We start from the raw sequence: 13,207 nt of genomic DNA on the forward strand, positions 1-13,207 counted from the left end.
GTAGGAAAAAAATGAATAGAATTGTAGAAAAGTATCTTGTCAACAGGTAACCCAAAAAGAAATAGAAAATCTGAAAAGTCCTATATTTATATGAGCAGTTGAACCCTGTCTAATTAAAACTGTCTTATTTAAGAAATATTTGTTGAGCCGAGAGAGATGAACCTTGCTGAATGGGAGGAACAAGACTTCAGATCTCTCAGAAATAAACTAGATAGATATTGAGGAACTAATCCATAGAGAGCTGAGGATGGTGGTCTGAGAAACATTGATTTGAACTGATAAGTAAGAGCATATCTCTGGGCTTTGTTGTTTAAGTAACTGAAGGAAAGCAGAATGTAAGACAAGTATTTTTGGAAGCTTCATATGGTACAGATTTGTTAGGCCAAGGAGTAGCAAATAGAGGTGCTCAGAGATGGTCACAGGGATTGAGACTTGAGATATCCTGGCCTGGCGTGGCATCACTGGGAACAGAGAAGAAAGTTTGAATCTGTGAGATTTTTCAAGAAGGAGAAAATAAGGCAATAGAGGAGATGGGGAAAGGGCGGGGGGGACCCTAGCCCCTGGGAACGAAAGTGGGTCCCCTGCAAACCCTAATGGTTCGTCTGTAGCCAATGGGCCATCCTAACATCACCTTGGATACTTCTATCCTATCCACACAGAGTGGGTGAAGGTCCCTCTCCCTGGATAAACGTCCCTCTTCTCTTTCTCTTCATGCCATCACTGCCATTCCAGCTAAAACACAAGATTTCAGCAGGGCATTCTGCTAAGTCTGCAGTGACCTTGTAATGGATGATATGCCTGAGTAGGTTTGGGACAGGTTTTCTAAAATGAAGCACAGTTCTGTGTATAATAAATGCATGCACAGAAATCTTTATTACTCTGTGAATTGTTTTTTTCCTAATCCAATAAATATTATGTAAAGGTCAGGGTCAGAGGGAGCTGGAGTCTCCTCGCCTGCAGAATGTAAACACCCACACAATGAAGTCAGAAAAGACAAAGGAGCTCTAAGGGTCTTCATCCTTTAAATCTGTGTTCCTTCACTAACACTCGCGTTTGGTAAAACTGAAGTTCAAGACAACTTTTTCAATTTATGAGCAATAAGGAGCAAATGGAGAAGATCATTCATGAAAAAGACAAAGTTTTCCAATTATCAGTGACATTCATCTTTAAACCCCCAAAGCATGGTTTTCCAGAAATGTTGCAGTCAATGTGAAAATGTAACTATTGATTTCACTTTTATGGCAGCATTGTAGGACAGAATCTTAGAGACTTAGCATCAGAAAAGTTTCCCCAATCCATTCATTTTTACAAATGATTCCCAGATGGCTTTGGTGACTTGCCCAAGGTCACCCAAGTAAGGTCACATATAAAAGTAGTATTATTAGCAAAGAATTGTTGTGTATTTACTATGTGGTAAGCATTGTTCTAGAAATTTACAAGTATTAACTTCTCTCATCCTATCTAACATTCTAACAATGCTAATATAACCTCCCCATTTGATAGATGAGAAAACTGAGGCAGAAGGAGGGGAAATCACCTGTCCAAGGTTACATTCCTAGCAAGAAGTACAGTCAGCACTCAGTACAAGTACTCTGACCTCAGAGCACAGGTTAGAGGCTTAAATATTCTTAAACATTCTGGGTGAGGGGACGGGAAGAGAAAGTCTTTTCCACGCCCCTGTTTAGGATAAAAATGTAATGGTGGCCACACAGAAGAAATGAGTTAAATGCAGATACACAAGTATTTCCAGTGGCATCCAAGAGAGGAAGATATTTCTAGTTCATTCTCTTGAGATGTTTATTACTAGCAGGAAGCATACATGTGACTCTACTTTCCTGAGCTGCTCCTTATACCAGAAAGAAAACCAAGAAGAAGCTGTTTAAATTATAATGATTATGTCAAAAAGTCTTTCTCCTCTTCACCATTTGAGAAAAAGAGAAAATCTAAATTAAGGTATAGACTACCAAAGAACTTCAGCTGTCTTTCTTCTTTTTCAGTTTTTGTGTAAATCGAGTGACACCTCTGAGTCTCAGGTCCCTCCTCTGTAAAAGGAAGAAGCAGGAATAGCTGGGGTCTAACCTCCCATCCATCTCAGATTCTACAATTTCCTCTTCCCTTTTGTTTCACTAAGAATATAGGAAAGCGCTTTGCCTGGAACAGCTAACTTTTGGCCCACGTAGGTGGGCTGTGGTGCGGCAGCTGTGGGTGATGCCTGGCGAGAGGCCTGGCCCACGGCCACGGGCAGTTTCCCTTTCTCCTTCACGTGGATCATGTGGTTTAAGACCGTGTATCAGCAATTCCCAGGTTATGCAAGATATTTTGTGTTGACTCACTGCCTCTCGAAGTCTTCTCGTGGGCTTTCTCTCCCCACAGCTAACCAGGGGGGCCACTTGGGGTAAATGTGACCACTCCCCAGGTGAGGGGCCATGTGAGAAGGTTGAAGAGTCTGGCCTTAGGATTTCACACTCTGAATTTGCTGACCTTTGTCCCCCATTATAATAATCGGGGAGTTACTTTGTTTCCAAAACCTGACCCATCTTACACGCAGATATTGTTTGTAACTAACTGACGGAGGAGCCTGGTAGGCTACAGTCCATGGGGTCAGACACGACTGAGCGACTTCCCTTTCATGCACTGGAGAAGGAAATGGCAACCCACTCCAGTGTTCTTGCCTGGAGAATCCCAGGGACGGCGGAGCCTGGTGGGCTACCATCTATGGGGTCGCACAGAGTCGGACACGACTGAAGCGACTTAGCAGCAGCAGCAGCAACTCATTCTATGTCTCTCTGCCGAAACCCAAAAATCCTTGTCTGACAACCAGCAGGACAGGCATCGCCCTCAGGACTATGCCTTGTGGCTCTCCCCCTCCACTCCCCTTCACCATCCTTGTAAACTGGAGTCTTTCCCCTTGAATCCCAGCTCTACGTCTGGGCTCTGAGACTGTGAAGACACTTTCCAGATGCACTGCCTGTTTTTATGGATCTTCCAGCACTTCCTAGAACTCCTCCCGGCCCGCTTTGTTCACCTGTCACCTGTTCAGCTTTCAGCTTCCATCTTCCTGATGGCCCTCTTGCTGGCTGCCAGCCTGAAGCTGCTTGATACCTCGGCCTCATCATATGTTCTCCGGGTCCCCTGTTCCTCCTGCCTCAATATTTCCTCCAATTCCTGAGCAGAAAGGATGAATTTCCTCCTTCTGTGTTGCTTCTTTTTTGTTCACACACACTGGGAATCACTTACAGATGGAGCCAGATTTTATTACCTTTTTAATATCTGGTGTATGGAGTTCTCCAGGCCAGAATACTGGAGTGGGTAGCTGTTCTATTCGCCAGGGGGTCTTCCCAACCCAGGGATCAAACCCAGGTCTCCCGCATTGCAGGAGAATTCTTTACCAGCTGAGCCACAAGGGAAGCCCAATATCTGGTGTTTAACCCAAGAATTGCCATGCAGGGCATGCTCGATAATCACTGGTAGAACAAATGAAGTTATGAACACAGGTAGAGTGATTGCGAGAGGGCATCAGAGGGCAGACACACTGAAACTAAATTTACAGAAAACTAGCTAATCTGATCACACGAACCACAGCCTTGTCTATCTCAATGAAACTAAGCCATGCCGTGTGGGGCCACCCAAGACGATTGGGTCATGGTGGAGAGGTCTGACAGAATGTGGTCCACTGGAGAAGGGCATGGTAAACCACTTGAGTATTCTTGCCTTGAGAACCCCATGAACAGTATAAAAAGGCAAAAAGATAGGACACTGAAAGATGAACTCCCCAGGTCAATAAGTGCCCAATATGCTACTGGAGATCAGTGGAGAAATAACTCCAGAAAGAATGATGGGATGGAGCCAAAGCAAAAACGATACCCAGCTGTGAATGTGCCTGGTGATAGAAGCAAAGTCCGATGTTGTAAAGAGCAATATTGCATAGCAACCTGGAATGTTAGGTCCATGAATCAAGGCAAATTGGAAGTGGTCAAACAGGAGATGGCAAGAGTGAATGTCGACATTCTAAGAATCAGCGAACTAAGATGGACTGGAATGGGTGAATTTAACTCAGACGACCATTATATCTACTACTATGGGCAAGAAACCCTTAGAAGAAATGGAGTAGCCATCATGGTCAACAAAAGAGTCTGAAATGCAGTACTTGGATGCAATCTCAAAAACGATAGAATGATCTCTGTTCGTTTCCAAGGAAAACCATTCAATATCATGGTAATCCAAGTCTATGCCCCAACCAGTAACGCCGAAGAAGCGGAAGTTGAACGGTTCTATGAAGACCTACAAGACCTTCTAGAACTAACACCAAAAAAAGATGTCCTTTTCATTATAGGGGACTGGAATGCAAAAGTAGGAAGTCAGGAAACACCTGGCATAACAGGCAAATTTGGCCTTGGAGTACAGAATGAAGCAGGGCAAAAGCTAATAGAGTTTTGCCAAGAGAACGCACTGGTAATAGCAAACACCCTCTTCCAACAACACAAGAGAAGACTCTACACGTGGGCATCACCAGATGGTCAACACTGAAATCAGATTGATCATATTCTTTGCAGCCAAAGATGGAGAAGATCTATACAGTCAGCAAAAACAAGACCGGGAGCTGACTGTGGCTCAGATCATGAACTGCTTATTGCCAAATTCAGACGTAAATTGAAGAAAGTAGGGAAAACCACTAGTCCATTCAGGTATGACCTAGATCAAATCCCTTATGAGTATACAGTAGAAGTGACAAATAGATTTAAGGGACTAGATCTGATAGACAGAGTGCCTGATGAACTATGGACAGAGATTCGTGACATGGTACAGGAGACAGGGATCAAGACCATCCCCATGGAAAAGAAATGCAAAAAAGCAAAATGGCTGTCCCAGGAGGGCTTACAGATAGCTGGGAAGAGAAAAGAAGTGAAAAGCAAAGGAGAAAGGGAAAGATATTACCATCTGAATGCAGAGTTCCAAAGAATAGCAAGGAGAAATAAGAAAGCCTTCCTCAGCAATCAATGCAAAGAAATAGAGGAAAACAACAGATTGGGAAAGACTAGAGATCTCTTCAAGAAAATTAGAGATACCAAAGGAACATTTCATGCAAAGATAGGCTCGATAAAGGACAGAAATGGTATGGACCTAACAGAAGCAGAAGATATTAAGAAGATGTGGCAAGAATACACAGAAGAACTGTACAAAAAAGATCTTCATGACCCAGATAATCACAATGGTGTGATCACTCACCTAGAGCCAGACATCCTGGAATGTGAAGTCAAGTGGGCCTTAGAAGGCATCACTATGAACAAAGCTAGTGGAGGTGATGGAATTCCAGTTGAGCTATTTCAAATCCTCAAAGATGATGCTGTGAAAGTGCTGCACTCGATATGCCAGCAAATTTGGAAAACTCAGCAGTGGCCACAGGACTGGAAGAGGTCAGTTTTAGTTCCAATCCCAAAGAAAGGCAATGCCAAAGAATGCTCAAACGACCGCACAATTGCACTCATCTCACACGCTAGTAAAGTAATGCTCAAAATTCTCCAAGCCAGGCTTCAGCAATACGTGAACCGTGAACTTCCAGATGTTCAAGCTGGTTTTAGAAAAGGCAGAGGAACCACAGGTCAAATTGCCAATATCCGATGGATCATCGAAAAAGCAAGAGAGTTCCAGAAAAACATCTATTTCTGTTTTATTGACTATGCCAAAGCCTTTGACTGTGTGGATCACAATAAACTGTGGAAAATTCTGAAAGAGTTGGGAATACTAGGCCATCTGACCTGTCTCTTGAGAAACCTGTATGCAGGTCAGGAAGCAACAGTTAGAACCAGACGTGGAACAATAGACTGGTTCCAAATAGGAAAAGGAGTACATCAAGGCTGTATATTGTCACCCTGCTTATTTAACTTCTATGCAGAGTACATCATGAGAAACACTGGGCTGAATTAAGCATAAGCTGGAATCAAGATTGCCGGGAGAAATATCAATAACCTCAGATATGCAGATGACACCACCCTTATGGCAGAAAGTGAAGAAGAACTAAAGAGCCTCTTGATGAAAGTTAAAGAGGAGAGTGAAAAAGTTGTCTTAAAGCTCAACGTTCAGAAAACTAAGATTGTGGCATCTGGCCCCATCATTTCATGGGAAATAGATGGCGAAACAGTGGAAACAGTGGCTGACTTTATTTTTTTGGGCTCCAAAATCACTGCTGATGGTGATTGCAGCCATGAAATTAAAAGACGCTTACTCCTTGGAAGGAAGGTTATGGCCAACCTAGATAGCATATTGAAAAGCAGAGACATTACTTTGCCAACAAAAGTCTGTCTAGTCAAGGCTATGTTTTTTCCCGTGGTCATGTATGGATGTGGGAGTTGGACGGTGAAGAAAGCTGAGCACCACAGAATTGATGCTTTTGAACTGTGGTGTTGGAGAAGACTCTTGAGAGTCCCTTGGACTGCAAGGAGATCCAATCAATCCTTCCTAAAGGAGATCAATCCTGGGTGTTCATTGGAAGGTCTGATGTTGAAGCTGAAACTCCAATACTTTGGCCACTTCATGTGAAGAGTTGACTCATTGGAAAAGACCCTAATGCTGGGTAGGATTGGGGGCAGGAGGAGAAGGGGATGACAGAGGATGAGATGGTTGGATGGCATCATTGACTCGATGGACATGGGTTTGGGTAGACTCTGGGAGTTGGTGATGGATAGAGAGGCCTGGCGTGCTGCAGTTCATGGGATCGCAAAGAGTCAGACACGACTGAGCGACTGAACTGAACTGAGAGTGAATGAAGCCATGTCCCAGCGCACACCGTTCTGCTCAGTGCACTGGAGTGAACACTGCTGTGCTGCTCACGTCCTAAGGTCGGCATCTCCTCCTTCCCTTCTGTGTTTCTGTTCACATCACTCACTCACTCAAAACCTTGATATCTCCACCGAGTCTCCTTCCAAAACTTCCCTTTTATCTTGCATGCTGAAACTTGTTTACCTCTCCAGAAATGGGCAGCTAGCCCTGTGGGAGCTTATCTTTCTCCAGCCAAGCCAAAGAAATACATAGGCAAAGCATAATCAGAACTAAATGAAGGAGACATCCCCACCCCGTGATGTTCCAGTGGTTAAGACTCTGTGCTCCCAATCCAGGGATCATGCATTTGATCCTTGGTCAGGAAACTAGACCCCACATGCCACAACTAAGACCCGGTACAGTCAAATAGATACATAAGCTTTAGAAAAGCTAAATGAAGAGAGAGATTTAAGTCAATCATCCTCTAGTGCATGAGACCTGAATAAATGGCATTGGTGTGGTTCAGGGAGAGAAAAGCTTTCTGTCACTGTAAACTTCCAAGGATGGCAATCATTATAAGTTCTTAATAGCACACAGCGCAAGAACAGCTGCATAAATAATGAATATTAAAAACATTGCCTTCCCCACCCTTCAACTAGAATTTATCAGAAGTGAAGTGGGCTAAGGGGGTAAAATAAAAATCTTCATTGCCAATCAGGCGGCACTTCACAGACATAATTTGATAATGAGAGTCAGATCCCAGCCCCCTCTATTCAAAGCCCTCTGATGCTTTCTTTTCTATCTTGCAGAGTAAAGGCACAGACTTGAGGGTGACCTGGCCCCTGTGCCCGGCCTTTCCCACCTCAACTTCTACTCCTTGTTCCCTGACTTGTCCCTCTCCAGGCATGCCGTCCTCTTGGCTGTTCCTCCCGTGTTCTGAAGCCCTCCTGGCCTCAGGGCCTTTACACGTGCTGTTTCTTCAGTCCAGACGCTCTTTGTATTAGCTTTCCAAGTCTGCCATAATAAAGCACCCATGACTGGGTGGCTTCAAACAACAGAAATATGTGCCTCACAGTGGTGGAGGCTGGAAGTCTGAAATCAAGGAGTCAGCGGGGCCATGCTCTGAGGGGTTAGGGTGTCCTCTCTGGCCCCTTCTAGCTTCTGGCGTTCACCAGCACTCCTTGGCTTTCTCTCACTTGTAGCTGCATCACTTCAGTCACATGGCCATTTTCTCCCTGTGTGTCTTCACATTGTCTTCCCTCTGTGCCCATCTGTCTCTCTGCCCAAGTTTCCTCTTGATATAAGGACACAGGTCATATTGGATTAGGACCCATCCTAAAGGGAAAGTGAAAGTTGCTCAGTCATGTCCGACTCTTTGCAACTGGTCCACGGAATTCTTCAGGCCAGAATACTGGAGTGGGTAGCCTGTCCCTTCTCCAGGGGATCTTCCCAACCCAGGGATCAAACCCAGGTCTCCCACATTGCAGGCAGATTCTTTACCAGCTGAGCCACAAGGGAAGCCCAAGAATACTGGAGTGAGTAGCCTGTCCCTTCTCCAGGGAAGGAATTGAACCAGGGTCTCCTGCATTGCAGGTGGATTCTTTACCAACAGAGCTGTGAGGGAAGCCCGCATACGACCTCCTTTTAAACTGATGACCTCTACAAAAACCTTATTTCCAAGCAAGTTCACCGTCTGAGTTACTCGGCTCTAGAACTTCAGCATGTCTTTCGGTGGGAGGCACACAGTTCATCCCGCAGCAGTATTCTCCCTGGTATCCCTGCAACCTACTCTTTCACCCCTGTATTTATCACCACGTGTCACTGAAGCCTTCTCTGACACCTCATCACAAATCCCACCTCTCTTCCCCACTGTCACTTCATGTCCCTCTTCCATGTTTTATGTTTCTCCCAGATTCCATGCCATCCATCTCACCTGCTATTTATCCTCCTTATTAATCTTGTTTTTGTCTGTCTCACTAAATACATCACCAGCTCCACCAAGGCATTGATTTCACCTACTTGAGTCACTGCTGTTTTCCTGGTGCCTGAAACAGCACCTGACACATGGTAAGCACTCAGGAAATGTTTGTTGAATACATCATCTTTAATCCTCATAGCAGTCTTGAAGTTATCAGAATGATGCTCACTCTCTATTTTGTAAATGAGGCAACTGATGCTTGAAAAGATTAGGTCCCTTGCTCAAGATAATATACCTAATGAGTTTTGGAACTGGTATCCAAACCAGGTCAAATTGACTCTAAAACTTATGCTCTAGCCATTACCCTGTGCTGCCCAGGGCAGAAGGAAAGACTTCCTGCAGATGAGTGGAGAATTCTGCAGCTGCTGAAATTATTGCTCTTTTTTTCCTCCAGATAAAACAGCGCTTGAAAAACATCATCAAAATGTAAATCTTCAAGTCTAGGTAAGTGGTCTGGCTCTGCTCACAATGTCACTCAGAAAACTGCGACATTAGAATACATTTGTGTATCTCCAGAATGAAAAAAAAAAAATCCAATTAAGCAAACTACTCTTTGGCTCAGGTGATGGTTTTATTTCTCTGGGCAGATTAGAAAACCAAGAAGCATATGCAATCTGAGCTCCCAGACATCTGGAAGATAGGTGTGTATTGCTGCTTTAAAATTTTAGGCACAGGGGCTTCCAAACCAGAGTGAAACTTGAATGTCAAATTAATAGATGCTGTGGTTATAGCCCCCCAAACCCTCACTTAACCAGCAAACACATGTACTGCCTTTCCACAGGCAAAGAAAGTTAAACACTGATCTCACTAAATCAAGCCCCAAACCTGCCAGTGAAGCAAAGGAAGTTGTTTCTATTTGAATTATCCAGATTGGCTGTCAGCATGGATCACGTCCACTGGATAATTGCTCATCTTTCCTCCTTGCTCTGCTTGCAAAGCCACAGTCTAGGAGTCACTGTTCAGTGGAAATCACCCACCGCTGACATGTTCCTGTCATGGCAATGATCCTGCAATCACTTAGGAACATTAACTGGAGCTGATGGTCACGTGAAGCTGTGTCCACCATCATCAAACATGGGGCTAATCACGGGTGCAGGGACAGAAAGAGATTGTCAAACTGGACACAGGACAAATTCACTATATAGAGGCTTATGGTATTTGGATAAGAAAAAGAAAAAAAAATTCAGGGGAACCCAAGTGGCAGAACTCAACATAATGATCCAACTAAGAAAAAAAAAAAATAGAATACCATTTCTAGCCTTTGGTTAAGAAAGATTTGGGCAACTGTAAACATAAATCCCTTAGGCTAGCTGAACGTGTTAATCAGTTTTTTTGGATAGTTATGCGAGTTTGGTTATTTGTTTGTTGCCTCTTTAAGCCTGGCTTCTTGGGGACATCCTTGGTGACAGCGAATTGCACATTGCAAACACTGCCTCATGGGAAAGAGTTGATTCTCGTACCCTAACCTACACCCCATGGAAAGGAAGATCCTTAGTATCTGCCGTGGAGACCTTTTAACCTACGGAAGTCCCAAGTCTCCAAGGACAGCTACAAATCTTGTTTTGCGCAGCAGATGGAATTTAAGAAAAGGGAAGACAGGCTGCTGCTGGGGAGACTTTGGGCCATTCTGATGTCAGCACTGACCTCTCATTGGTTCCACTAGAAACGGGCCATCACTTTTCTTCCTGACATGCTCCTCCTTAAGCTCCTCCAGGGACTCTGGCCTTGATATTAGTCATATTTCCCAATTCTGTGTGAAATTGGTCAGAGGCCAAAAATGACTTTTAGTGTGGCGGGTGTTAAATTTTGCTTTATAGCCCTCACTTTGCACCTCTCTAGCTTGGGTAGGCCTTAGAGATTACTGTACATTTTAGTTCAGTTTCATCATTCCCATATATTGCAGTTCCAGGGAATATTGCTTTCTTAAGCCTACAAACTTTTATTACTCTATCCAAAGATGAGGATAAAGTTTCAAAATTTATTGCCCAACCTGCTTCTGTGAAATACACCCACATCCACAAGCACGAAGCTGAACGCACCAATTTGCCCAGACAGGCACAAACCAGTCAATCACCACCTGTGAATATGCAAGCAATTGACGTGTCCCTGTCACGAAGACGCAGATGGTTGTGCGTGGATGCATATTACAACCTCCTTTTAACTGTTTTTGAGATAAGAACTGTGTCACAGATCAAACATTTGGACTTGCATTTCTATTCACAAAGGAGTTCCCTCCTGTTGCCTTTAATGGATAGAAATGCTTCAAGTCTCTCTTAAGATGCTGAAAACACTGGTAAGATAGAAACAAATAAAATATTACAGTTATAAAACTTGCAGCAATTTCTTCTATGTTCAAGGCATATGAAATCATATAGAAAAGACATGATATTCACTGAAATGTTTTGTTTGGAAAACACCTGTGTTGGATTTAGACCAACCCTCTCCCAGTCAACAAACAGGTTTTCCAGTGACTCACTCTGTAGACGAAAACACTATCTTCAAAGTAGACATCTTTTAAAGAAACATGCGAATTCCATTCAGAATGTTAAGGAGAGGACTTAACGATATGAAAGACACCCAAAATACTAGCTAAAATAGTATCCGATATAGCAGAAAACATCACTTATGGGAATGTGTTATGTGAACACATGTGAATGTGAATATGTGAACACACCACTCATGGGACTTCATAAGGATTTTATATTGTTTTAAAATGCATACTAGGTCAAAGCAACAGTTCTGTGTTAATACTCTAGAATACTCTTGCTTTCCAGGTGGCACTAGTGGTAAAGAACCTGCCTTCCAATGCAGGAAATGCAAGAGACATGGGTTCGATCCCTGGGTCGAGAAGATCCCCTGGAGGAGGGTATGGCAACCCATTCCAGTGTTCTTGCCTGGAGAATCTCATGGACAGAGGAGCCTGGAGGGCTGCACTCTGGAGGGTTGCACAGAACTGGACATGACTGAAGTGACTTAGCACAGCAGTGAATACACTTGACCCTCTAAAGACTGCAAGGAGTGAGGTAAGAGACTGAGAGTTACTCAGGGAAATGGGTGGGCTTGGGTAGCTTCTGCGGCTTTTCTACTTGGTTTCTTACCCCTGGAGTGGTGAGGAGGAGTCTGGTCGCATCTAAATAGATGTCTGGCCTTTGTCCTTGGCTCCTAACAAGAGTGTCTATTATTCATGGTGTCCCCTAGACACGTTCCTGATAGTTTATCTCACAAAATGACTCAGGGTGGGCTGGTCATCCCTGATACTCTCCAGTTGGGGACTGGCTATGCCAGAAAGGCTGACAGTATCATTAGAGGGTGGAGGCTTTTGGTCTTGAGGTATCAGTTTATCTAGAGATAGAGTTCAACCACATGGACAACCAATCAATCATGACTATGTAATGAAGCCTCAATAAAACTCTGTACACCAAGCTTGAGTGGACTTCATCCTGAGGATGATGGAAGAGCAGGTTTAGAATACTCCTAGACTCTATCCTATGAGTCTCTTCCTTTGGCTGATCCTAATTTGTATCCTTTTCCTATAATAAACATGGATCAGTTCAGTTCTGTCACTCAGTCATGTCTGACTCTTTTCGACCCCATGGACTGCAGCACGCCAGGCCTCCCTGTCCATCACCAACTCCCAGAGTCTACCCAAACCCATGTCCATTGAATCGGTGATGCCATCCAACTATCTCATCCTCTGTCTTCCCCTTGTCTTCCCATCTTCAATCTTTCCCAGCATCAGGATTTTTTCCAATGAGTCGGCTCTTGGCATCAGGTGCCCAAGTGTTGGAGTTTCAGCTTCAGCATCAGTCCTTCCAATGAATATTCAGGACTGATTTCCTTTAGGATGGACTGGTTCGATCTCCCTGCAGTCCAAGGGACTTTCAAGAGTCTTCTCTAACACAACAGTTCAAAAGCATCAATTCTTTGGTGTTCAGCTTTCTTTATAGCCCAACTCTCACATCCATATATGACTACTGGAAGAACCATAGCTTTGGCTAGATGGACCTTTGTTGCTAAAGTAATGTCTCTGCTTTTTAATATTCTGTCTAGGTTGGTCATAGCTTTTCTTCCAAGGAGCAAGCGTCTTTTAATTTCATGGCTGCAGTCACCATCTGTAGTGATTTTGGAGCCCCAAAAAGAAAGTCTGTCACTGTTTCCATTGTCTCCCCATTTATTTGCCATGAAGTGATGGGACTGGATGCCATGATCTTAGTTTTCTGAATTCTGAGTTTTTAGTCAACTTTTTCACTCATGTCTTTCACTTTCATCAAGAGATTCTTTAGTACTTCTTCATTTTCTGCCGTAAGGGTGGTGCCACCTGTGTATCTAAGGTTATTGATATCTCTGTTGGCAAACTTGATTCCAGCTTGTGCTTCATCCAGCCTGGTATTTTGCATGATGTATTCTGCATGTAAGTTAAATAAGCAGGGTGACAATATACAGCCTTGACGTACTCTTTTCCCAATTTGGAAC

This window comes from Giraffa tippelskirchi, chromosome 5, assembly GCF_054371585.1.
Source record: "Giraffa tippelskirchi isolate mGirTip1 chromosome 5, T2T-mGirTip1v1.2.pri, whole genome shotgun sequence".
Taxonomy (NCBI): Eukaryota; Metazoa; Chordata; class Mammalia; order Artiodactyla; family Giraffidae; genus Giraffa; species Giraffa tippelskirchi.